This window comes from Miniopterus schreibersii (genome assembly GCF_964146895.1).
Source record: "Miniopterus schreibersii genome assembly, chromosome: 11".
Lineage (NCBI taxonomy): Eukaryota > Metazoa > Chordata > Mammalia > Chiroptera > Miniopteridae > Miniopterus > Miniopterus schreibersii.
The window spans coordinates 33,363,229-33,386,374 of NC_138111.1; positions in this window are offsets into that span (position 1 = coordinate 33,363,229).

Consider the following 23,146-nt stretch of genomic DNA (forward strand, 5'->3'; position numbering starts at 1 on the left):
TAAAAGAAAAATCAGAACCAGTATTAGTACTCAGAGAGGTAAATGAAAATATGGACTATGTATGCCTGTGGCAGCCATTGTTAATCAAAGTCCTCTTGGAGCTTCATTATTTTATCCTATTTGGAAACATTAATTACTAAAATAGGGTTATCTACTTTCTGTTTATTATAGAGAAACTGAAGATATTGGGTCCATTAGTAAACAAGTCTTACGTGACATTTAAAAAAATGTACAATGAGGAATTATATTTTTAAAAGTTATTAAATGTGTTTATAAATGTATCAATTCAAAGAATACTAATTGCTTACTTTTAGTTGTTATTAGAAATTGAGGTACCTAAGAGTTAAGATTTCTAATTAAGATAGAAAGAAACTCTATGTTTTTAGTAATAGAAGGCATAAAGTATGGAAATACATTTTTGAAGGTATTAAAAGAACAAGGTTTATCCTAAAATTAAGTTGGTTATTTCTGAATAAGAGGAGACTAACTAAGAGGGACTAAGAAAGCTGTGGAAGGTCTATGAAGAAAAATCTTGAGAAAATTGTGTATACAGTTAAGCTAAGACTGAAATTTGATTAAGTAAATGAATTTAAATATCAAAAGTAAACTAATGCAGAATAAGAGTTTGATTTTTTTTTTGTTATGTTAAAAGACAAATTATTTTCTGTATCTATTGTTTGACTCCAGATAAGATTATAATTTTTTTTTTCTGCCTGGAAAGCATAGATTCTATGTTTTATTAAAATAGTTCTGTGTCATATTGTTTTAATCAGGGCCTTGATTACTTAAGAAAACAATTTTCTGAATCCTAAAAACTGAAGTTTCACTAACCTATGTTTTTACTTGATACCTTTTTATTGTCACTTTGGGTAAATAAATAATTTAATATTGTTTCATAATGATATATAATCTTTTTGGTCAAGTGTGTTTGACAGACTTCTCAGGGTTTAACTGTTTTAAAGGAGATCTTTTCTCAACCTAGAAATGTCTTTGGGTTGTTCCAATGGGCCCAGGGAACACCTCAAAGAACTTGTCTTCTCTCCTTACAGGAGAAATATTTTAAACTAATTAGGCTTATCTGATATACTTAAATTACACAGGAAGCTTTGTCAACTAAGGAAATAATTATATTATGTGTGTATACATGTATTTTTATTACTAAAATAAATATTCAAGGGATTTTATAAAAACCTCCAGAAGTCTACAGAGTTCTGATATAATTTTATTTGTAATTCTAATTGTTATCTTGAAATGTTATATTACTCTGAGGTTTTTGCAAATGTTTCATCTTTTAAAAAGGGAACATCTGCAATACTTTCAACAATAAAGATAAATTTTTAAAAATGTCTCATCTTTAGAAAGATCCATAGAAAGAACTCTGACTTGTCCTAAGCAGTTTTCTGAGAATAAACCTTCAGATTCATACCTTTAAACTAGATAAAGATTTGTAAAGCTCTCAGGAACAACTAGGTTCATAAAATGCTGGTATGATCAAGATAAATAAGAATTGATTATATGGGACTGGGTGAACTGAGAATAATAATTATTTTCATAACTTTTAGTTGGAAATATTGCTGATTTTTAAAAATCTTTGTTTTTCAGATATAAGAAAACTTGTTTTCTCTTAAACTACTTCTGACTTAGAGCACTTTGGTAAATTATACCTTTGTAAGCTATATTGAGATATTTATATTTTTCTCCCTACCTGACTGATCTCTCCAGAAATTTAGAGACTCTGAATGAGCATTATTATTTTCACAGTAATATGGTTGTTTGTGTGAACTCAATAAGAATCTGTTCTTTTTTAACAGGACACAATTGGTGATTGGTTTCATTAACCAAGATTTTGACTAGAATGTCATGTTTGAATGAGACATGCACAGACTCTGGATGTTACCAGAAAGCTCTAAAGAATTAAGATTGACTATAGAGGCTCAGAAAAACCTCCTGGAGCTCTGCCCTAGTCAAGTAGATCAATTGATTGGAATATCATTTCAATGCACCAAGGTTTTGGTTGATCCCAGTCAGGGCACATGCGGGAGTCAACTAATGAATGCATGGGTGGGTGGAGCAGCAAATCTCTCTCTGATATAACATTCAGAAATTCTCTCTCTCTCTCTCCCTCTCTTGCTTGCTAAAATCTTTTTTTCTTTTTTTTTTTTTTTTTTAAGGCCCTTGGAAAAACAGCCCGGTACCTTGCTTACATGGTTCACAGCGGTCTTTCCAGGTAAGAAATAAAGGTTGCTTTCCTGGGAGATGGTAAAAGAAGAACCTCAAGACATTTTGGAGGACCTCAGGAACCTGAGGAATTCACCCAAATTGTTAGGTAATGTAGGTAAATGATGATGGCACCTATAAGGTTTCGTTTCTTAGCTTTAAGAGGCTAAGTTTAATCTGGAGATTCCAGCAAAGCAGATTTAAAAAGATCCTATATGATCAATTGCTATTTTTGTTTACCTATGCAAATAACAGGCCAAATTTATTGAAACTAGCCTTATACAATAAATTAGTCTTAACTTGGCTATTTTTGATAAAATGAGGGTAATTTTAAAGACAAAAATTATGTTTTAATAGAAACTATAATATACCTTTGTGGATACTAGATTCTAGTGCTGTTCATTGTCTTTTGTGTTTTGTTTTCTACTTGTAAAATGAACTAGATCCTGAATTCTTCTAGTTTCCTCCAATATCTACCTATGCCTCCAGTTTTTTCCCATCCTTTGACTAGAAATCATTGAGCACTAAAACTGCCTTTTTCCAAAGCTATGTGAGCTAAAGATGAACAACTTGATATAAAATTCAGAAGATGACCACAACAGCTCCTACTTAAACATTCTCAGTAACTGATGCTGTGTAAGCCACACAAAACCTTTGCCAGAGCATCTGATGACATCATCAGAGACCTTTCAAATTACCAATGCATCAGCCTTACCTCTAGAAATCTCAACTGACTGCCTGACAAAATCAGAAGCTAGTTTATACTTTGCTCTGATCATTAACTTTGTTTTTATTTTGTTTTCATAAACACATCTCTCATTAAATACCTGATATTATGGGATTTATTGTCAGCCATTTGGCTGGTTTTACTGCTCAAGCTCTAAGACTCGAATAGACACCTAGAATCCTCTGTACATAAGTCCTTCGATAATAGAATTGCTTTAGAATACTAGCTGGCAAAACAAGGAGGAGTCTATGCCATGGCTAATACAACATACTATAGTGCCAATAACCAAATGGTGGACCACAGTTGACAAGCCCTGAATTACCTCTTAGCTAAACAAGGTGGGGCATGTGTAATTGTCAACTCCTCATGGTGTACATGAATAAACAATACTCAACAGGTAGAAGTCAATATCTGTGAGATATACAATCAAGCCAAATGGTTACTCTTGTTTGGGGAAGCCCACTCCAACTCCCAGGATATCTGGAATATAATAAAAGGTTTTACTCCTCTAACAGGGCCCCTGACAACAACTGCTCTCAGCTTAAAGAAGTTACAGAAGACAGACTCAGCACCCTTCAAGAATGAGAAACAAAAACAGAAAAGGGGAGATTTGTTCCCCCAAAATAGGCCTATGTGACCTGGCTGAAATCCTTATCCTGCCTTAACTCTTGATCTCTGAGAAACAGGATGGCCTATGATTAGTAAATCCTTCCCAAGAAGAAACAAATTAAAATCAGCTAAGACCAAGATGACCACCAAATTGAACCCCAGAGGACCTCAAATCTCATTATAATCTCATCCCCATGCTATATGATACACACACTAGTGCCATGACAGTTGATGATCACCAGCCTGATTCTGGGGAAAACTACCACCCATTTCCAAGAAAAATCATGAATATTCTTCCCCCCTACTTCCTTAGACCACCCCTTCATTCCTACCATCTCACACGCACAACTTCTGGGCTGAGCCAAATGAGAGTGATTTGAGAGTTTATCTTCCCATTTCTCCTTTTTGTGGCCATGAATAAACTGCACTGCTTTTACTAAAAACAAACAAACAAAAAACACTACCAGCATTACAAAATGGAGGTGAGGACAAGAGATGAGTTTGATCCCAAGGAAGTAATAATTATACTAATATCTATCATCTTTGTAAAAGGCCATTTCTTCTCTTTTTAATCATTCTTTAAATACACTAATATACATTATGTAGCCCTTCCCTAAGTCAATTTTTGAAAGTATGCTACAATAGAAAAGTCTAGAGTATGCTTTTGAGGAAGGATATTTGGGGGTCAAGGTGTTGGAGGAAAGGGAAGCAGCTACTTGTATTGCTTCATATTTTTATTCGTACATTTAAAATAACATGTATATGGACATTTTAACAACATTAAGTCTTCTAGTCTGTGAACATGGGACTATACTACCCAAAGTGATCTGTGGATTCAATGCTATCCCCATCAAAATCCCACTGACAGTCTTTTTTCTTTTTTCTTTTTTTAATATATCTTTATTGATTTCAGAGAGAGGAAAGGAGAGGGAGAAAGATAAAAACATCAATGATGACCGAGTCATTGATTGGCTGCCTCCTGCACGCCCCTGACTGGGGATCGAGCCCACAACCTGAGCATGTGCCCTGACTCGGAATCAAACCCCGATTGCCTGGATCCTAGGTCGATGCTCAACCACTGAGCCAGGCCCAATGACATTCTTTACAGAAATATTTTAAAAATCCTAAAATTCAAAAGATCCTGAATAGTCAAAGTAAACTTGATAAAGAAGAACAAAGCTGGAAGTATCACATTTGCTGATCTTAAATTTATTACAAAGCAAAAGTAATTAAAACAATATGGTACTAGCATAAAGACAGACACAGAAAGCAATGGAATAGAATAGAGAGCCCAGAAATAAACTTTTGCATGTGTAGTCAACTGAACTTTGACAGGGTGCCACAAATACACAATGAAGAAAGGACAGTCTCTTCAACAAATGATGTTGAAAACATCCACATGCAAAAGAAGGAAATTGGACTCTTATGTTACACCATACACAAAAATAAACACAAAAATAATGGAAGACTTAAATGTGAAATCTGAAACTGTAAAACTCCTAGAAAAAAACATGGGGGCAAATCTTCTTGACATCTGTCTTGATAATGATTTCTTGCATATGACACCAAAAGCACAGGTAACAAAAGCATAAATAGACAAGTGGGACTACATCAAACTAAAAAGCTTCAGCACAGCATAGGAAACAATAAACAGAAGTAAAAGGCAAGCCATGGAAAGGGAGAAGATATTTGCAAACCATGTATCTGATAAGGAATGAATACCCAAAATATATAATGAATTAAAAGATCAATAGCAAAAAAACAAATGACTTAACTACAAAGTGGGCAAAGGACTTGAAAAGACATTTTTTCAAAGAAGAGGTATAAATGGCCAACAAATATATGAAAAGGTATGCAATATCACTAATTGTCATGGAAATGAAAACAAAACCACATTGAGATATCACCTCACAGCTTTTAGGATGGCTATTATAGAAAAACCTAAATATAACAAGTGTTGGTGAGAATGTGGGAAAATTAGAGCCCTTGTACACTGTTGGTGGGAATGTAAACTGGCACTGAATCTATGGAAAACAGTATGGAGGTTTGCCAGAGCCCGCCGGCAGAGTCCAACGGTCCTGAGGAAGGGGTGAGGATGGAGAAAAGACAGACACAAAAAAGATGGGATCGGGAGGACTGCAGCTCGTGACTGCCGCAGCCCCGAGTTTATTTTCCCAGCTCAATTTATACCGGCGCTGTTGTTTTTGCTGAATAGCGCCCCGCCCCGCATTCCTTCCCCTTGCCCCATACAGAGTAGTTCCTTCAAGGCGTATGTATGCTCTTTCAGAGTAAACACCCTGCCTCCTGCAGGAGCTCAGACCTTGGTAACTATCTTTGTCTCAGCTTCTAATGGGAACTTTTTGGGAAGGATTGAGTCCTTGGCTTGGTATGTGGCTTGACTGTCCCTTAACCCTTCAGGCAGGGCCAGCTTCCTAATAAGCTTTTCTAGAATTTAAGGCCACAAGCTAAATTAGTACTGCCTTGGTGCCTCAAGGTCTGGGTCAGGGAACGGGAGAGCACTTCTGCAGCTCACCCAGGCAGCTCCTCCATGCCTGGGGCCACAATGGCTCCCCACAGAGGTTCCTAAAAAGGTTAAAAATAGAACTACTGTATGATCCAATAATCTCACTCTGGGCATATATCCAAAAGAAATGAAATCAGGATCTGGAAGAGATACCTACATTTCCACGTTTATCTCAGCATTATTCACAATTGTCAAGATATGGAAACAACTTAAATGTCCATTTACAGGTAAATGGATAAAGAAAATGTGGTGTATACATAACATGGACTATTACTCAGCCTTAAAAAAGAAAATCCTGCTATAGGCAACATGAATGTACCTGGAGAACATTGTGCTAAGTGATATAAGCCAGTCACAGAAGGTGAATACTGCATGATTCCACTTATATGGGGTATCTAAAATGGTGAAACTCTTAGAAACAAAGAGTGGAATGGTGGTCACCAGGCGATGAGGGAGGAGGAAATGGGGAGATGTTATTTAACAGGAACAAAGTTTCAGTTGTGCAAAATAAATAAATTCTAGAAATCTGCTCTGCAAAACAGTGCCTATAGTTCAGTATTACACACTTAAAATTGTTGAGGATAGATCTCAACTGTAGTGTTCTTGTTACAAAAACAAATAAACAAACAAAGGGGCAGGAGGAAACTTTATCTGGGTAAAGGATACATTTATTACCTTGATGTTGGTGATGGCTTCATGGGTATATGCATATCTCCAACTTACCAAGTTTTATTCAATACATATGTCCAGTTTTTGTGTATCAGTTATACCTCAATAAAACTGTCTAAAAATATTATGTGTATTGTTTTAAGTAGACAGATGTAAGATGTTGATAAATTTGAAGTTTGGTTATCATACATATTTTGGTACCTACTTTAAAATATTGCTCATATTAAATTGAATGAAATCAATAAAAGGAAAAGAGTTCCAAGCCTTTTATGTAATAGGGTTTCCAGTTCAGGCCCAGGCCAATTATCCCTCTGACACCTGCAACGGGCATTTTAAATGATCAGAAAAAATAGCTGTGAGTGATGGTCTTCCAAAGCCAGCGTGGCTGCACACCATGTCATAATCTCTCAAGAAAAGCATATCAGGGAGAATTAGATTAATTTTTAAAGGCTTTTTACCCTTGGGTTTACTGTAAGAATTCATCACCTTAACGCCTCATGTTTATTAGATAACTCCATGTTTTATATATGATGTTTATAAAATTTGGTTGTGTGCGGGGTTTCTCTTTGACTCGCTGAATGGTTACATGAGATAATCAGGGAAAGATGTTAACAAGCTAATAAATAGAGCCCTGATCTTAATGGTAAGAGAGATTTAGTTCTATGTGATATATATTATTTTGTCCAAATATTAAAAAAAAAAAAAAATGAAAGCAAAGCACTTAGTTTTAGAATCTGTAATCACAGAGAATTTTTACATAAACATGAGATACATCTCCAGAGAGTGGACATTACAGCTTAATATCTCATCTTACCAAAAAAAATGTCTTTCTTGATTTTTGAAGTTTAATTTAACAGTCCTACTCTTCGTGAAACCATGACTATTAATATTTCTATTAGTGCTGTTCTTGGTGTCTATCTTATATCTGAATAATAAGGTACATTTCTGTCCCACATAACTTTCCAGCAACCCTATAAGGGTGATAAAGCAATTGTTACTGTACTCCTTTTATGGAAAAGGAAATTGAGGCTCAGAACACAACACTTTGCCGAGGAACATACGGAGAGAACAGAAGAGGTGGGATTTGAGCTGGAGGCGTGTGACTGAGTCCAGGGCTGTTTCAGCCACATCGCTGGCCGTGTTCCCACAGACCGTGCCATGGAGCACAGCTCCACGGGCAGCCGCTGTCCCCAAGCAGGTGCCAGAAGACGTTGCTGAACTGACCAGGAGCATGGATGGCTGGAGCAACAGAATTGGGGCCTCACTTCTCAGTGTTACAGGTATAACCATGGGCAACGCAAGAACAACCCAGCAAGACATGCAAGTAAGTGTATCCTCGGAAATAAGCAATAGTCTCATTGTTTTTCACGTTCTCCTTCCCAATGGCTCAGGCTCTAAGGCTTCAGCAAAGAGCTGCTTTCCCTGTCACTGAGCAAAGGGCCAGAGACAAGGCAGGGGGGGACCTCTTTCCTCTTTCCCTGCTCCACAGAGCTCTTTGCTTGAAGGTGAACAATAGTGCAGCCTGGGGAGGTGACACCAGAGAGACTTGTGGAAACAAAGGTATTTTCTGGCCTGAAACTGGCATTTAGGGGACAATTGACTTTAAAAGTCCCAGAAAATAAAAGCAGTTACAAATTGACAGTAACGATTAGGCATCAAAATTGTTTCTCATTTTAGTCTCAATTAAAAAGACTAAGAGCCATATTATCCCTGATAACTTACCTATAACCTCCCATTAATTCAGCAGATGGCACGCTCTATCACAACTTCCAATTTTTTCCATGATTAATATCTAATGGGCATATTCCCTATCCATTAGGATGTTTCTCGTTGTTACATAAAGTTAATTAATTATCTGTTCCTTACAATTAAAATTTTAATGCTTAGTTATTTGACACACCAGTGATGAGATTAAAAACTTAAGAAGAATGAAAACTTCCTATGAGTTGCATATAGAGAGCAAGCCTTGCATCGGCCGGTGTTTTTGATCAGTAAAGCTTTCCGTTTCATTCATGGGAAGTAGAGGACACCTCGGCAGCCTCCAGACTGGAAACACTCTGCGGTGCATAAGACAACATAAATCGCCTCCTTTGCTGCTGCCTAATTTCAGTTTGCCAAATGATATGTCATTTGTTACTTTTCAAGAAATTAGCCCTGCCCGGGGTGGCTCAGCGGTTGAGCGTCGACTTAGGATCCAGGCGATCGGGGTTCGATTCCCAGTCAGGGCACATGCCCGGTTGCGGGCTTGATCAATGACTCTCTCATCATTGATGTTTCTATCTCTCTCTCCCTCTCCTTTCCTCTCTCTGAAATCAATAAAGATATATTAAAAAAAAAAAAGAAATTATCTTCCAAGACAAAGATGGTCTTATTTATGTTGTTTTACATAATATAAAAAAAAGAAAGAAAACTCATGACCTACAGGAGAGTGAAATGCAATTAGTAAAAACAATACAAAGTTGGAGCTGGAGCATCTTCTTGCAGAAGACATAAAGAGAAATGCACATACATTCTACATATGCTGATACAGAGTGTGGGTATATAACTCGTGTTGTTTGTTAAACGTGTTTATATATGTAGTGGGAAATGTCATGATTCTTTGTTACTCAGGGACAGAGATCAAAAGAGGGCAATCGTCCATTCATTCTTTCCTTCAGTAATATTTGAGTGAGCACGTACTATATGCTGAGTGAGCACTGGCATATGGCATGGAGAAGCTACGACCTCAATAACATTAACAAACCCATTTCTTCTTTCAACAGGTAAAATGTAAACAATGCAAGGTAATTTTAAACAATGCAAACAGCTGATAGGTTGAAGAGTTATGTTGTTTATTTTCTTAAAAGAAACAAGTGTGAGATCCTGACTTCCCCCAAGGTTCAGGAATTGAAATTTGTTGTTTACGGTGTAAAACAAAAACAACAGTATTTGCATCCTGTTACCACTGGGGGACTAAAGCACAGTGGCCTTTAGCTATGGCTCGGGCAACAATCTTGCTTTGCCTCTCACCCATTTCTAATACTGAGCACTAGGGCTTTGGACTCAGGAGCTGTAAGAGCAGGAAGACAGCGTTAGAGTTAGTACATTAAAGCAAACTAATCCTGCATAACTAGTGTGCATTTCCTTCCTTAACTAGCAGTTACACTCCCCACGTCTTCAATTAACACTGGTTTCGTTTTAAATGCTATCAGTTAAGACAAGATGCGATAAGAAAACATCATTGCCAAGCAAGCGTTCCTCAAACACAGCTGATTTATCTCTTTGGCAATTCATTAAAATGCAAAATATATTGAAATTGATTTTCAGCACTTTCAGGCAGGAATGTTTCTAATAATGTCAATTTGCAAATTTCCCCCTCTTCTTCTTTTTTTAATTCTCTGGGCTGCCGTCGCCATGTTCAGCCCGAGGCTATTTGTATTGTGCAGACAGAAAATGAACAGTGAACATTTATTTCTCATATCTTTCTGAGAAACCTGAGGCGCATGAAGATATTTGCGCTGTAACAGGCATAGTCAATCCCCTTCACTCCCTTTAGTCGCTATATATCACCAGCAAACTCCCAGCTAGTCCTGCTGTAGCAATTAACCTGCCAGAGCTCTCTCCTGTCAGGCTGAGTAATAATAACCCCCCCTCCCGAGAGAGACAGAGCTATAGATTCTGGCTCTGCAACTTCCATAGAGGCTGAATTATTCAGAATCAGCATGATTAAGAAGATGACATGGTATTAGTTAAAAAGACATACGCACCTCTTTTTTTTTTTTTTTTTTTCTCCCTGACTGAGGCTTAAACCTATTAAGGTGGAGGCAACTAATCTTTCCCTCTTTGGCGCACAGTTCCTAAAACAGGGCTTCCTGAAAGACTATTTACAATACCTTGTCAATTTCCAAGTTTATGAATAAAAGTATAAATACCAGGAGGGACGTGTCAGAGTCAAAATGTACGGCTCACGGAAACCTAGGAACTGGCTAAAAATAGTTTTACCCCAAAGAGACAAAGGGAGCCGGTTCGTTTTGAGTAATTGGTCATGTTTCAATTGTTATTCTTAAAAGCACAGAAAAAAATCCCCACGTCTGCGGGTTTTTTTGGGTCAGTTTCAAGTGGACCAAATTGGGATGAATTATAAATTAAAAATCCGGATATACAATCTGTCAGATAACAAGTTGTTAGACTCTGGAAATAGCATATCCCGAACAATAAACCTTGACTTTATGGGGATGGCAGTATTATAAATGTCATAATGGATTGCAAATGAACCAGCTGTTTATATTCTACTCTAGTACATGAATGAAAGAAAAGCAAGCCAGAAAATAAAAGGAGATTGAGGGAAATTTACTAGTCCCAAGTCACGGGGGAAAAAAGCCCAAGGAACTCAATTTTTACGCACCCCCATCCAATTTACCCTTGCGGGTGACTTTTGGGGGAAGTGTAGCTTTTGAAACCAATTGTATTATTCCACTTTAAGATGCCTTCTAGTATATTCAATAGACCCATCACAGTTCTGTGTTCTTTTTTCGGTCTCAAGCTGCCCTCACCGTATGAGATTGGTTACTGTCAGAAGACTTTCCGAGAAGGATTTGAATGCAATTTCAAAGGCCAGACAGAGCAGCTTTCAAAACACTGCCAGCTTAGGAAAGCAGGGTGAGGAGCCCAAGAGGGGTGAGAGTCTGGCTTTCTGTTTCTCATTTCATTCATTTCACTTCAAGCTAAGCACCTTTTGATCCCAGCCCGGTGACAGCGAGGCAGCATGGCAATACTAAGTGAATGACCCCACCCACCCAAAGCTCTGCAAAATGGCAATTATCAGTAACTGCGTTATTGCCAGCATCATCCACAGTAGCCCATGGAGACAGGAGAGTCCCTCTGAGAACAGAAACACTTTGCTCTTCTGTATGATTAGATCTAGGTCCACCCATGAGATTTCAACAAATGGCCGGGCCACTCACGGGTGCTTCTTAGCAGATTGCCATTTTCTGCACATCAGGTATGAATCACATGTGTTTGTTATGCAAAGATCTTATTTCAAGTTTCATGTCTGCTTTTTTTCTCAGCCAGACCTAAAATTCAGCCAAAGGATGCAGAGGAGGGGCACAACCCGACTTTACATATTGAGTGTTGCTTTATGGGGCATTACAGCTACTCTATTTAAAAATCCAATCCAGAAGATAACCTTACCACTTGTTATGTTTGCATTTTCCCATAAGGCACCTCACCCTTGGCTGCAGGTCTCTTATCTCTATAATATTCATGGAGAGCTAGCTTTTAATTAAACTATCCACAACTCTATGCAACTCAAAGTATATATTTTACTGCTGCAGGAACCAGTAGTCAAGAAAAATTCTATATTTTAAATTTAGTTTTAAAGCCCGAATAGTTTTATTGCCAGTGATGTCATGGACAGTGCTGCCCTACAAAGATGATTCAGTTTTGTGTTTCAAGGGACATGCTGATCCTATCAGGGGTCCCAAAGGTTCATGAGACTCTTGACTTCTGCAGATACAATATTCAAGGATTTGACAAACCCTTGGAGGTCTGTGATATGGAATCAGCTGACATTTTCCTAAAGCACAATTTCATGCACATGCATGGTGGATCTGGAATGCAGAGGCGTCACGACCATCCATCTTCTTCAAATATAATACACCATAACTTCCCTGACATTTTCCCAGTCCCTTTTCTGGTTTTCTTTCTGTTCCCATCCTTTAAATGTTGAGGTCCAAGGCTACTAACTAATTCTTCACACTCCTCCTAGGTCATCTCATTCCATCCCAGAACCTCAAGTTCTATGTGTCTGTTGAGGACTCCCAAATCAAAACTGTTCACCCAGAACTCACTCCTGAAATTCAGAAGCATATCAGTAACTGCTTTCTAGCACACTGGGTAGCTCACTGGCACTTTAATTCAACATATCCAAAAAGAAATCTATAATGATGCATTATTTAACGTGGACTTAAAGTTTACACTCATAATCTTTACAAAAAACCTGTCAGGTAGGAGGCTATCATAGTCCCAATTTTACAGGTGAGGAAAGTGGGGTTTGAAGAGGCTAATTGTCAAGGTCATATAGTTATAAACATCTATGATTTACCCTTATGTCTACCTGACCAGAGTCTGTGTTTTTAATCCTTACCCCATGGTCCACAGCCTGAGTTTCCTCTTTCATTTACATATTTCACCCTACTGGCCCTTTCCTGTTCCAGCTGTACAATTACTTCTTCAAAGTTGCCTTCTCTGATCCTACCAAGTAACTTCGGTTCCAGAACTTGAGTTCTATAACTATAAAATGCCTTTTAAAAAATAAACCCTGCAATTATTTATTTGATTTTTAATCTTTTCAATAGCCTGGGAAATACATAGGGCAGTTACAGTTGAGAAAACAAAGAGAGATACATGGGTGAGAGAGAGAATAGTCTAGAAGAGAGAACAGCAAGTGATAAAGCCCTGATGGTAAAAGCAATGAAATAAAAGTGGCATTCTCAAGTAGCAGAGTGATTTCCTTTATGGTGAGAGCACAAAGAATGACAGTAAGGAGGGGCAAGAGGGGACACTTGAAAGGTAGACAGGTGCTAGATTATCGTGGGTTTTACATGTTCTATTAAAGGTTTAGAAATAAATTATACAGACAAAGCAAAAATGATTTAAACAATGGAATATGAAAATCCAAAGCTCATTTACCTAGTTAATTCTCAGTCACTGATGGGAAAAGTCAAACCTTGGAGATTGTAGGTCCAAAACTTTCTTCCAACACATGGGGGATACCAATAAGGAAAGGCAGAAGAAAAAAGAAAAGTTGTGATCTTTTTTACTTATGCATTAAAAGGCCAACTACCTCAGGGCATCCCCATAAATAAGACATTTAGAGACTAGGACTTGATATGTATATGTGATACACACATACACACACACACACACATATATATCTTGTTAAATATATAGCCATATATATGTGTGTGTGTATCCAATATGATATACACTCATAACATATGTAAACATATTTAATAGATTTATTTTAGAACAGTTTCAGTTCACACCAAAATTGTGCAGAAAGTATAGAGAGTTCCTTTATACTCACTGTTCTTACCAACACACAGCTTTCCCTACCATCAACATTATCATTTTCACCCAAAAATCCACAGTTTATAGTATCACACAGAGTAGTTTCACTGCCCTAAAAAATCTTCTTTGTTTCACCTATTCATCTCTCCCTCCCCTTTCTATGCTTGGCAACCACTGGTATTGTTACTGTCGCCATAGTTTTGCCTTTTCCAGAATGTCATATAGTAAGACTCATACGGTAGGTAGCTTTTTAAGATTGGCTTATTTCACTTACAGATATGCATTTAATATTCTTTCATGTCTTCTCATGGCTGTATAGCTCATTTCTTTTAGTGCTAATACTCCCACCGTTTATGTATCTACTCACCTACTTAAGGACATCTTGGTGGCTTCCAAGTTCTGACAATTCTGAGTAAAGCTACAATAAACATGCATGGGCAGATTTTGTGTGGACATAATTTACAACTCATTTGGGTAAATATCAAGAAGCATAATTACAGGATCATATGGTAAGAGTATGTTTAGTTTGGTAAGAAACTGCCAAACGATCTTCCAAAAATGGCTGTGCCATTTTGCATGCACACGGGCAAGGAACAAGTATTCATGTTGCTCCACATTCTCACCAGCATTTGATGTCAGTGTCCTGGGTTTTGGCCATTCTAATAGGCATCAAGTAGTATCTCATTGTTTTAATTAAAAAGTCCTTAATAATCTATACCCTCACCTCCATAGTATGAATTCAGTAGAGAATATCTAAAATGTTTACAAACCAAGAAATAACTGTCAAGCCATTGGTGTCCGTGAACATATGAAAGGAAATGCCAGAAAAAAACCCAAACTAAAACAGTTGAGAGTAGCTGCCTCTGGGGAGTAGGACTCAGGGCTTGGGGAGACGTGGGGCGGGAAACTGCTATTTTTCACTGGCAATCTTATGGAACCATTTGGGCTTTTAAATTATATGTAAATATTGCTTTGATAAAAATTAGATTTAAAATTTTTTTAATTCCCTAATGATTAAGGTATGGAGCATCTTTTCATCTGATTATTGGCTATCTGTACATCTTCTTTGCTGAGGCATCTGAGTCGTTACCTCAATTTTTAATAGGGCTATTCATCTTCTTATGGTTGAGTTTTGAGTTCTTTGTCTACTTTCTATAATAGTCTTTTATCAGATATGTCGTTTGCAAATATTTTTTCCCAGTCTGATGCTTGTCTCCTTACTCTCTTTATGTCATATTTTTGTAGCTTTTAAAGTAAGTTCCTGGATCCCCACTGTGTACTTAGCCCCCATGAACCATACAAATGTGTAGAGCATTCAAATTCCATGAATAACAATTGAAATAGTGTCCTTTGAGAGCTGACTGTGTGCAAGGCACCATCTTGTGGCAGATGTTGCAGGAATGCATGTCTACTCTTTTCATTTCTGTCCTCAAGAAATTTGTAATTACAAAGGTGGGGAAGAAAGGCCCATGAACCCTATTCCAGGCTTTTTATTAACACAGAACAACAATTTTTAAAAGACATCCTCATTGTCTTTGTTTTGTCTCTGTGTGCCCAAAGTTAATGCTCATTACTCTTCCCTGAAAGATTCCATCACCTAAAGATGCCCTTCCCAATCTCAGGGACCTCAGCATTTCTGTGGAGTTTTCAGCTAAGTAGTCTTCTATCTTTCTGGGACGTCATTCCTTCTCCCCTGAGTTCACCCTTTTATTTATTCAGAAAGATCTTTGAACACAGTCTTTGGAAATATGAACTCTAGTCCCATAACCATGCATTCCCAGTTCCAGAACAGTTACAGGAGAAATTACTACTACAGGCTGCCATTACCTGAGAAAATTTCATAGAAAATAAATTCAAACTCAACCTTACAAGATTAATGACTAGGCAAGAAGTGGGGGGAAAAAAGTGTCAGAGAAATAAAAAAAAAAATGACCAGGAAGAACAAAAAGACTTAGGGACAGTCTGTATATGCAAACCTACCAAGCTGGACCAACTGGCTCATGCAAATAGGGGAATGGCGTGGACAGATCTGCAAAGATAACATAGATGTCTATAGTAACACTTTTCCTTTATGTTCTAGAGTGCCTTGCTCTTCTGATGTACTGTCATGTCATGATAAATTGTTCCCATTGACTGAGTACTTACTAGGTACCCCAGGCACATTCCTAAGTGTTTTAATGTACTGCTCTGCAAACCCTGGTCTTTGGGGGAGAGCCTGATTCTAGATCCCTACCCCACAACCACCTTGCTCTGCATCAATTCCCTTAACAGAGCCGCATAACCACCCATTCGCTTTTTAAAGCAGTAACAGAAACTATTATGGGTACGCTGAATTCCACTCCTTTTCCCTCTTCTGACATCTTATTACAAAGTGAATTATTGAAAGAGGCCAATTTGAAAAAGTCATACAATTTAAAAAGTACATTTAGAACAATATACTGTCACTTGTGTCGCAGACCACCACAACTTGGCGCAGAAAACAACTCAGATTCATTACCTTGCTCTACTGTAGGCCTGAAGTCAAATAGCAGCCTCTCTGGGCTAACACGGAGGTGTCAGCAGGGCTGCGTTCCTTTCTGGAGGCTCCAAGGGAGAACTCATTTTCTTGCCTTTTTCCATCTGGGGGTTGTCCTCACTCCTTGTTCCGTGACCTTTTTCTCCACTTTTACAGGCAGCAGTGGCAGGCTGAGTCCCTCTCATACGGCGTCAGGCTGAACTTGCCCCCTCATTTCACCTTTCTTTTACTCTCTTCCACTCTTAAGGATCCTTCTGGTTACGCTGGACCTACCCAGGTAATCCAGGATAATATTTCTCTATTTTAAGGTGAACTATTAGCAACCTTAATTCCTCTTTGTCATGTTACCTGACATATCCCCAGGTCCTGAGGATTGGGATATGCTCATGTTTGGGGGCATTATTCTGCCTGCCAGTGTGCTCCTCAAATGTTAGTTATTAATATTTTAAGTGGAATAAGAACTTCAAGAAACATAAAGCCACTAGTTATGAAATGATTAATATTGAGTTTATAAAATCTTCCCGATATTTTACAACGATTTTGCTCCAGCAATGTAATGCCACAGCAACAAGTTTTTTCGGTTTGGTTTGGTTTTAGCAGCTCAAATGTATGAAGTCTGTCCTGAGTATTTAACTTAGTTTTCATAGAAACAAAAACTCCTGTCTCTTCACGCTCAGATGGGGCCTGGAATTTTACAATATTTAATTAAATTCCATGACAGGGATAATTATATTTGGGATAAATGCATGGGGAGAAACGCAACTGATGTTGGAAAACATAACTCAGTTGGAGAAGCAGAAGTGATTGCACTCAGCAGAGGGACACCTACTGGTGACAGGCACACAGCATGCAGTGAACATCCATCCCTGTGGTTTGCAGAGGGGATGGAGATTGTCCATTAATCTGAGAAACCGGTCGAGTGGAAATTTTTAAAGAAAGTCTTTCTTCTCCTACAAACAATAGCGCGCAGGCTATGCGGGCAGGCTTGAGTTCTCACACCTTCGCGCTCCTGCCTTACAAGTTGGGTGACCTTGAGTGAATGAATTAACGTCTAAGAAGTTAGTTGTGTTGCCTCTGCTGTCAAATGAGGATTAAGATACTACCTACTTCAGTGGGTAGTGGTAAGTACTAAAGTAGGCTTGCAGGTTAAGGCCTTCACTGGGAACTATTCTGCCAACCACAAATATTTGCATACTACTATTTGCATACTCTTTCCCTTACTTCTTTAAATAAATTCCTAGACATGAATTGTTGAATTGTCTATAAATTTTTCATTTTTTATGTATAACTATACCAAAATATCCTCCTGAAATATATATACCAATTTCACTCTTAACTGCAATGTACCATGATACCCATGTCCTTAACAGACTTGCCAAGGCTCCTTATCATTTTAATACTGCCACTTAAGTTACCTACATAAATGAAAAAGAATATCTGAGCCTTGGTCTGGCAGCTCAGTTGGTTAGAGTGTCATCTAGATATGCCAAGGTTGCGGATTCAATCTACCATCAGGGCACATACAAGAAGCAACCAATGAATGCATAAATAAGTGAAACAACAAATTGATGTTTCTCTCTCTTTCTTTCTCTCCCTCTCTCCTCTTTCCCCTCTGTCTCTAAGATCAATAAAAAAAAAAAAATTAAAATAAATTAAAAAGATCATCTGAACTTATTCTTTGCGTTTAGAATTTTTGTGATTATTTCCAGAATGTTTACATGTGAAATTATATTACCCATTTGATTTCCTTCTTATGAGAATTGCTTATTAATATTCTTGCCCAATTTTCATTGAGTTGTTTATAGTTTTCTCTTTGATTTGTAATAATTAGAAATATTAAGACCTTTGTCTTTTATGTCCTTAATTTTTGTGGTTCAACTTTTTCTATTTTACATATGTGTCCTAAAGATACCCTTGAAAGCCAATTCCCAAATTTCCTGTGGGTAGTAAATGTCCTAATAATATTAGCATGTACATTTCAGCGTTCATCAGAGTTCACTTGAATCCCTAATCATTACTTGATCTTTTTAGGAACCACGACTATTTTCGGAAAACATGTTCCTTCTTTACAGTCTTCTCACACCTTAGCTACCCAGCCAACTTGCATTCGCCCTCTCTGACTTGTTCTCACCCATCAATTCCTATTCTTTTTTTAATTGCCTATTTCACCAGGCTGCCTTTATTTCGCCACTGTTACCTTAAAGCTTATTATTACAGCACCTCAGCCTGTTCAACAGCGTCAACATCCTTCCCGGCACCTCGGCACTTGGAACCCCCTCCTCACAGCCCCCTGGCTGAGTGAAAGCGACGCGTTTCCGTGGAAGCTGGGAATGAATAATTCATGTGGAAAAGCTGGGGGTGGTGCGTGTTCAGGAGACAGGGCACCGCTGTCAGTCACAGCGCCCGTGGCACTAAGTGCCTCTCAGGGTGGCTGGGGCGCAGAGAGGCCGCAGGCTCTGAGGTGGCCCACGGTGCTGATCCCCGCGCTCCCTCCCTGTCGGGGGACAGGAAGATTAAGATGCGGGGCCTCCTGGGGCGTTGCAGTTAGACTGTCTCCCTCGGTTGTGTCAAGCCTCCTTTAAGTCACCCACACGCTCTCCTCATCACTCCCTCAAGCCCTGTGAAATCAGCACCTAACGTCCCGCAGACACAGGGGTCCAGGGGAGAGAGGGGGGCCTTTCACCCCACACCATGGGCTTGAGCTGCCCACCGGGCATCTAGGAGCCTGGTGGTTTATTAATATCCTTGCCCAATTTTCACCAAGTCGTTTATAGTTTTCTCTTTGATTTGTAAGAATTAGAAATATTAAGACCTTTGTCTTTTATGCCCTTAATTTTTGCCTCCATCCCCTTGATGAAGCAGAACCCGCTTACTTGGAATCTGGCAGTGGGCACCGCTGCAGCACAGGCTAGGGGCGCAGGTGTGTGGGTTCCGTAAGGAACCGCTTTGTGGAAGCCCCCGCCCTATGCCTGGGGGATGGCGGGCTTCTAGTTAATGTCCATGTCCTTTTCATTAATTCTTCTTAACCACTGCCTCCGTCATCTCCTTTCCTCTCTCCACTCCATTAAACACATACAAAACCCTGAATGGGTTCAGCGTGGTTCTGCCTAACAACATTCAATTCTTCCCTGTTTTCACTTGTAAAGTCCACTCTCCCCGGCACGATCCCCGTGGCTGCTCCCTCCCCGCCCACCTGATGTGAGCCCAGTGGACTATCTGCATGGAAATAGTCTTCACTTTCCCCAAATAATTTCATGTTACTTCAGTTTCTGGGCTCATGGGCTCCTGCTCCCTGCCTGGGTTGTCCTGCAGAAGCAAAAACCACAGTCCTCCTTTCAGGTGCAGTGACGTATAATGCGTGGCGTCTGAATTCTTCCCAGGCTTCCATTAGAGTCGGGCCCCACGTCCATGCTCCCGACCACCATGCACACACATTCGCTCTTCTACTTAGCTGATCAGAGGATAATTATGTGGCCACGTCTCACCTCCCAGTTAGACCGTAAGCTGTAAGGGGCATCAATGTGCCTAAATGTCTCTTTGTTTGGTTTATAGAAGATGCCTCAGGGAATTTTTGGTAAACAAAGGAATGAATGCTTAAATAACTGAATGAATGAAAGTATTGACTATTTGGGGCACAATACGGGAGACATTAGAAAATACTAAAATCATTATATCTCAGTGACATGGTAATGGGAACCCAGCAAATACCTGTTGCATACCTTTAATCAAACATCTGTAGAGCCAGTTTTTAAAACATGTTGATAAATGAAAAATGCACTGTTCTTACTGTTTACATGCACATCTTCCCTCCCACCCCGCCTCCCTAATTGCTTACTCTAACTCTTTCTGTCTTCCTTCAGACTTTTGAAGAGAGCAGAATTAAGAGGGATTACTTGGCAATCCCTCCAGAGGCTGGTAACCTCAGCTGTGACATCTGGAATCGGGCCTGTTTTACCTGCTGGGTCTATAAAACATCCTCACAAATGTTACCTGGTAACTAATCTTGGCTCTGTTAACCCTCTCCTTCCTGGCTTCATGGTGGCAGCTGTGTTCTGCATCTTGTGTTGGAACTTACATTCCTTTTCTTTTCTAAGGGGCATGTCTTGTCTTAATTGGTGCTGACTAAACTGCTAGGCAGCAAGCCACATATCATAAATGCCTTAAGGGATTTTTCCCCTGCATCTTCTACATGATGCCCACTGATTTTTCAGGAAGTGCCCCAGCACTTTTTCTCTCTTGGGAGAAAATCCAGAGTCTGAGCACAAAATATATGGCCCAATCACCCCTTCCATGCCAACATTGAATATATTGATGGATAGAGTTTGACACAAGAGAGCCTATGGCTTCTTCAGAAGAACTAAAAACAAATGATGCCAACATTTGCTGAGAAGAAAACAACCTAGGAACCCACTTGAGAACTTAATTGTTTTATTTTAACTTATTCTTTCAAAGAAAAAAAATTAGGTTAAGACTAAAGGGAAATGCTGGCACTGGCCAGGTAGCTCAGTTAGTTAGAGCATCATCCTGATATGCCAAGGTTGCAGGTTCGATCCCCGGGGGGGACATGCAAGAATCAACCAATGTATGCATAAATAAGTGGAGCAACAAATCGATGTTTCTCTCTCTCTCTCTCAAATCAATTTATAAAAAGACTAAAGGAAAATGCTATTTGAAATGAACTATTGGTCACACCTTTCACTTATGATCACTATGCATACAACTATGTGTTTCAATGTGTGTGTGTGTTTGATATCTATCACTACAAAATTGATGACACAGAGGCTCAGTATTCTAATGAAGGAGGTGAATATGGATTGTTTGACTTTATTTTTATTTTTACCAATGATGATAGCAACAGTGATAACTACCACTATATATTGTGTCACACTTTGCATGCAATATCTTTTTTAAAAAAAATGCAATATCTTATTTAATCAGCAAAACAACCTGTAAAATAGGAATTATTATCTTGATTTGACAGAAGAGAACTATATGCCAAAGCTGAATGCTAAGCTCTTGAGAAGCTTGATGTCACACAGTGAGAGGAAGAGGAGAGATTCACACAATCTGATTCCAAGATCCAACTTTGACAGCTGCACAATACTGCCTCCCACCAGTTCCACAATATTCTACTTCAACAGCTTACTTTTCCCAGATTATTTAAAATATAATGCTATTATAGTGTAACTAATCAATGAGAATAATGACTCATGGATTTGCTGGCTGAGGAAAATCACTTTTTTTTTTTTTTTTGGTCAAAATAGATTTTTTTGAAAGAGCAGAGACCCACCGGAGACCTACTGGGTCAGGCTGCCTGAAGGCAGGTCTCTGTAATCTCTGTTACAACACCTCTCAGTCGATTCTCATGCAACCTGCCTGGCACTGCTTTGCTGGCAGGTGGCTGTGAACTGTGTCATAGGCAGACTCTAAACATCTGGCCAGGGACCATGCCTGTCACAAAAGGCCTGGCACATAGTAACCACTCAACAAATTGTTGTACAACTGAATTGTTGAACATCAATCTCTATAGTGATATTTCCCCACATTGGAATAATGGCAAGCACAATTTCCCCTCTATGTTTTGGAAGGGGAAATCCATTCAGCCCCACAATACAGCTCAGCCTTTAAGGGCTGGTGGGGGCAGTCAGGCAGCAGCAGCTGAGTCTCTCTCAGCAGAGCTCTGCATTAAGCAGGAAGGCGACGCTCAAGGAAGACATTTCCTTCCTAGGACAATATGGGCATCTGTCATTAAGGTTTATAGAATTTGTATGTGTCATTACTATTACTGGTTTTCTCCTGGGTCCTGGAGAGAATCAAGCTGAATGCCTGTAAAATACATTTAGCTCTTAAGTGAAAGATATTCCCTAAAGATATAGTATTACTATAAATTTCAACCACTTCCCCCAGCCTGAAAAGACTATCCTGGTGAGAATGACCACTTAGCAGTCATTGGTTCATTTCCTAAGCTAGTCAGAAACCTTACTCCCAGGCATAGTGAAAGTGGAAGAACGGGGTTTCTGAGGCAAAGGGCAGGGAAGATAGTTAACAAAAGTAACAATCATCTATTTTCCAAATCAACCGTTTGGAAACGGCACAATCTGATCAAAAGACTTGGCAATATTAATAACATATATTTCATGAATTTACATTATATTTATATAAATATAAGTAATATAAAAATGTTTAAAATGCACAAATATGCCTGATGCATTTATATTATTCTACTGATGACCTTGTCCTATTCCATAAATTCTGTGCTGACAGCTTCCAGACCTCTCTCCTATCTCCCCATTCCAATAAAGACCTTCCTTCTCAACATCTCTCGCATGACTAATGGACATCTGAAAACTGAATTCTTGATGCTCCTTGCCAAACCTGCCCTTCCCACGATCTTTCCCATCTCAAATGAGAACCCCGTTCAACCACTTGCTCAAGCCCAAAATCTTAGAACATGGTTGACTCTTGTCTTCTTCTCACAGCAGCAAAGACATTCCATTATGTGTACCTTCGACCCAGAATGAGAATCCAGACACACCTGGTCACTTGCATGAGCCCGCTCCTCAAAGCCAGCATCGCCTCGGGCATCAGAAGAAAGGGCTGACTGGAGCTGCATGTTAGGTATCCGCCAGCAGATTCCTGCACCTGAGGCCTCGAGATGGATGGGGTCACCTCCAGAGGGAGGGAGGGGAAAGAAGAGAGAAAGACGAGAAAAAGTGGGGGGAACTTTAGCATTTAGAGCTCAGACACCGAGGGACAGGGGCAAGGAAGAGAAGGCAGAGGCCAAGAAGAGTTGGAAGGACTTCCCAGGCCCAGGATGTTTTGTTAGAGGTGA